Source organism: Lycium barbarum, chromosome 3 (genome assembly GCF_019175385.1).
Source record: "Lycium barbarum isolate Lr01 chromosome 3, ASM1917538v2, whole genome shotgun sequence".
Classification (NCBI taxonomy): Eukaryota; Viridiplantae; Streptophyta; class Magnoliopsida; order Solanales; family Solanaceae; genus Lycium; species Lycium barbarum.
Genome location: NC_083339.1, coordinates 32820197 through 32824557, shown reverse-complemented (window position 1 = coordinate 32824557; position 4361 = coordinate 32820197). Strand labels below are relative to the sequence as shown.

The 4361-nt window shown below is 37.9% G+C and overlaps 1 long non-coding RNA gene across 1 annotated transcript; it reads left to right on the top strand.

Annotated features, from left to right (window-relative positions):
- The first annotated feature begins 1047 nt into the window (after positions 1-1047).
- Positions 1048-4071, top strand: LOC132633838 (uncharacterized). Its single transcript, XR_009579861.1, has 3 exons — positions 1048-1301; positions 2071-2121; positions 3517-4071. It is a non-coding gene; the product is annotated as an uncharacterized LOC132633838 (long non-coding RNA).
- The last annotated feature ends 290 nt before the right edge of the window (positions 4072-4361 follow it).

Below are 4361 nucleotides of genomic sequence, written 5' to 3'. Positions count from 1 at the left end.
TGGGCACACAGCTACAATACGAACATATAGTTAAGAAAGAATTACGGGCAAGTGAGCTAAGCAAGTGAAAGGACGAATAAGGGATAAAGGTATAAATGCAGACTTCATAAAGGACTATTGGCATATAAGGAACCCCTTAAAGGAGGGGAGGCCATATTAGGCTTACGAGGAATAATGATGAACGAAATGAGCACCAGCACATGAAGCCAAGGACAAGTATACATGTATCAAGAGATACAAAAAGAGACTAAAGAAGAGTTGTAGTAAGAATCAAAAAGTGTGGCTTTTGTTAAGATATGGTCACGAAATAGTAACAGAAAAGAGATGATTTGAGAAAGACAAGGATAATACGTTGGCCCAACAAAGTAGAAAATCCACGACACGGGAAGAAGATTCATGTAAAAACCGAGAAGTTCGATTATAAGAGGAATGAGGTAAACGATAAGAGTGAGCATGAAGGAAAGGACGACTACAAAGGGACCCTCCCAAAATATTATGACACTCCATAAGACCAGTTGAACATTCGAGGACGAATGTTCTAAAGGGGGGGAGGATGTTATATCCCATATTTCGTACATTCGGATATCCCAAAGTAGTCGTGACGAAGTAAAGGGAATGACCATTTTCAAAAATTTATTATAATGTATAAGTTGTTGTTATTTACGAACATTGGTAGTATGGAAATAGTGAGGAAGACTAAGGGTAAAAAAGAAAATTCGCGAAAAGGGTTCATGGAAAATATTGCGAAGGACTAAGGGCAAAATGGGAATTTCACAAAAAAAATCAAGAATGTTCTTGAAGGGCCCTTGGCCGTGTGGCATGCCCCTATATGTCCACATTTTTATTAATTAATAAGGGCTAATGGTAAATTATAACAACATAAGGGGCAAAGCTTGCCAAAGAAGACATTAGTCTTCTTTGTTAAAATTTCAAGAAAACTCTAGAAAAAAAAAAGAAGATGACAAATAAGTCATCTTTGCCACCAAATTAAGAAGAATCTAGAGATGGATAGGTGGCTACATAAGATTGGAGGAGACTATATATATATATAAAAGGGAGAGGACTAATTCATCAATTTGGAGAGTTGAAGAAACAAAGAAAAAAAGAAGACACTTTGGAAGAAAAACAAAGGGCCAATTTCGGCCAAGCTTGGAGGAAACAAGAACCTTGGAAAAATTTCTCAAAAATTACTCTCTACTAATTGGAAGGTCCCTAGCAAGGAGAAGAGGTCATTGGAACAAGTAGAACATTTATTGTTGCAAGATCAACATTCTAGCCAAGTGGGAAATTGAAGAAAAAGGGTAAGAACTTAATCTTCTTTTATATTTTATGTATGGTTGTGTATGTTGTGGTGTGTGGGAGTGAATGGAACTCACGAAGATTATGAAAATATGGATGTTGAATAGTTGTCCATGTATATGTAGTTGTGGCCGTGTGGTCATAGTGTGATTTGGAAGAGGATGGATTAATTCTATGTAGTATGTTAGTTGTTGTTGCAATGTATGGAAAAGGATGGAAATTCATGAAAATAGGGGTGTAGTTGTTGTGGCCGAGAATGTTATTGTGTGGTAAGCTATGATGAATTGATTTCATGTAATATTCTAGTCGATGTCGTTGCGGATTCTATGATATTATATGAAGGTTTAAAGGGTTGGAACGAAATGGAAATTGGTTGTAGATTGGTGGAGAAGTTAATGTAATATTAGTATGCTTCTTTATGTTTGTATGAATATGATGTTAGCAACGCATGGTTTTAATGTGGGTTATGAATCTAGAATAAAAATGTGTGGTTACACTTTTGTTGAAGTTTTCGGGTAGCATTAAATCATTGTGAATGTTGTCGGACTATGTAGGAAGAGCGCTTAATGTTAGAATGTATTCTTCAATTGATTATTGACGTTATAGCTTGGTTGTTGGTTGGGTTGCTGTTGAATTGGGCCAAGCCATATTCTTGGGGGTGGCATATTTACAGGGGAAATGCTGCCGAAATTTCGGCAGACAAAGTGTTACTTTAAAGAATCAACTTCTAAAGGCTCTAATCAAGTTTTGGTAAACGTGACCAATTTGTAGATTTTGGCGGATTTGGAACGTGAATTTGGAGTCGCATAAGAAGCAGAAAAGGTATGTAAGGCTTCACCCTTCTTTCTATGGCATGTCTTAGACGAAATATGTTGGATATGAGCCTCGGGAATAACTCTACCCTCCGGAATCCGCGGCTAAAGTTTTCTCTTTTTCAATCAGTAGAATTGAACTAAAAAGTGTGCAAAATGTTGGAAGAATTTCCTAAACCTCTAGAACTCGCATAAATAGGACCCGACTACCCTAAAACCCTCACAAGTAACGCCATGACATGTAACATATGTAAATTTGGTACGCCGCCTCATTTGACCCGAGGTGGGCCCATGGTCCCCGGATTTTCCTTATTGTTCCGTTTGATCTATTTTGAAGCAGAATCCAAAGAAAACTTTTGATCCTTATCCCGTTCACCGAGTGACAAGTACTGTAACTATGCTAACGAGGATACTTCTATGATGACAATGATAATGATGATGTTAAGAAAGGGAATATGCCTATGATAAGTATGACCAAGATGATTCCATGACTAAGATGATGAATATGATCTTATAATGATAACGATGTAGTCCAAGATGAGAAAATGCCTACGGTAGAGGTGTTGGCAAAATGTTCTGCTATGAAAAGGAAAATATGGAAACGTTAAACTAATTCTTGATATCTCAACTCTATTACAGGTAATGACTACTCTAAAGGTCCTAGGTATATGAAACTGTACCCTATGACCCTATTTGATGTTTTCCTCATAATGACACTTTTCATTGGTAGTCTCGCCTCATAATACTCGTTCCTTCAAGGTGAGACAAAGCGACTATGGTTGTTCCATAATGTAATCGGAGGCTACCGACCTTCCGTCACTCCGATGGACACATGACTTTCTTTGACCTCTCATGCATGCCAATGGTATGACATATGTATATGAATGTGAATATGTATATGTATATGCATATGGGGAAAAAGGGGAAGGGCCACTGTTATATCACCACCTGATTCAGCTGGATTTCGTCCCGGACGCGGGATATGGGAGAGCCGAATACGGCATCTGTATATGTGATATATATATATATATATATATATATATATATATATATATATATATATATATATAATATGTTGGGACACTGTTGGGGAGGGGGGTGGGAGAGTCGATGTACTCGGCGTCTGTAAATGTGAATAAAGGATACCGTTTTCTGAAATGTTCTGTTTTATGTACATGTAAATAAGAAGTACTGTTTTTCTGAAAAAGGGACTAAGCATGCATGGCATCTGCCTGAAAGGCATTCATATGTACAGGTTACTTCTGTCCAAGATAATCTCCATATGTCTATTTCGTTATTAATCATACTGTATATTCCTTTATTATGTCACTATTCATGCCTTACATACTCAGTACATTACTCGTACTGACCCCTCTTCTTCGGGGGCTGCGTTCATGCCGCGCAGGTACACCAGATGAGCCACAGCTATCATAGAAGGTGTTCCAGCGGAGTTGGCAGGCTCCACTTGTTCTGGAGTGCTGCCGAGTCAGAGTATCTGAGCCATGATGTTTGTTTGATGTTAGAGACTTTGCAGACAGAGTCGTGGGTATAGAGTGTCGATAATATGTTGTATCATAAAGTCCATGTGATTGCAGATTCTGTTTGACTTGAGGACGATGGAAAAAAAAATCTCTTGAAATTTTTGCTATGTTTTCCATTTTTATTGATATAAGAGTCTGAGGAAGTTAAGTATGTAACAAGAGTCAGCGGGTTCGCTCGGCTCCAGATATGGGGTCGGGTGCCCATCACACCCTAGTAAAGTCGGGGTGTGACACCTAGTCATGCAGATGTGCAACGTATTGGCCCAGAAGTCAAGCTCGCCAACTGGGAAGCTACTCCTCTCCCCACAAGGAAGGAGTCTTGGTAGTTTATTTTGCTGTTTTTTTTTTCTATATTTGGATTATTCTCTGGGTGGTAATCCAAATAGTTTAGTTGCTATGCTTTAATGTTAACCCTTCTATCCTTTCCAATTCAATAAAATGAAGTTTCAGTTTCTTAGTCAATTCTATCTTCTCCTTTTCCCTAATTTTGTTATTTAATTTTCATTTAAGTTTCATTAACGCCGGCTTTAATAACATGACATGCATGCGGAATTCACGTCCAGATCTTAAAGAGCTGTCTAATCTCGAAACAATGAATCAAGAGGTTGATGAATATGATGAAGAAGAGGCTTTTGAAGAAATAAAAAGGGAACTGGATCAATTTGAGAATAAGCCTAAGCCTAATCTAAATGAAACCGAGGCAATTAAT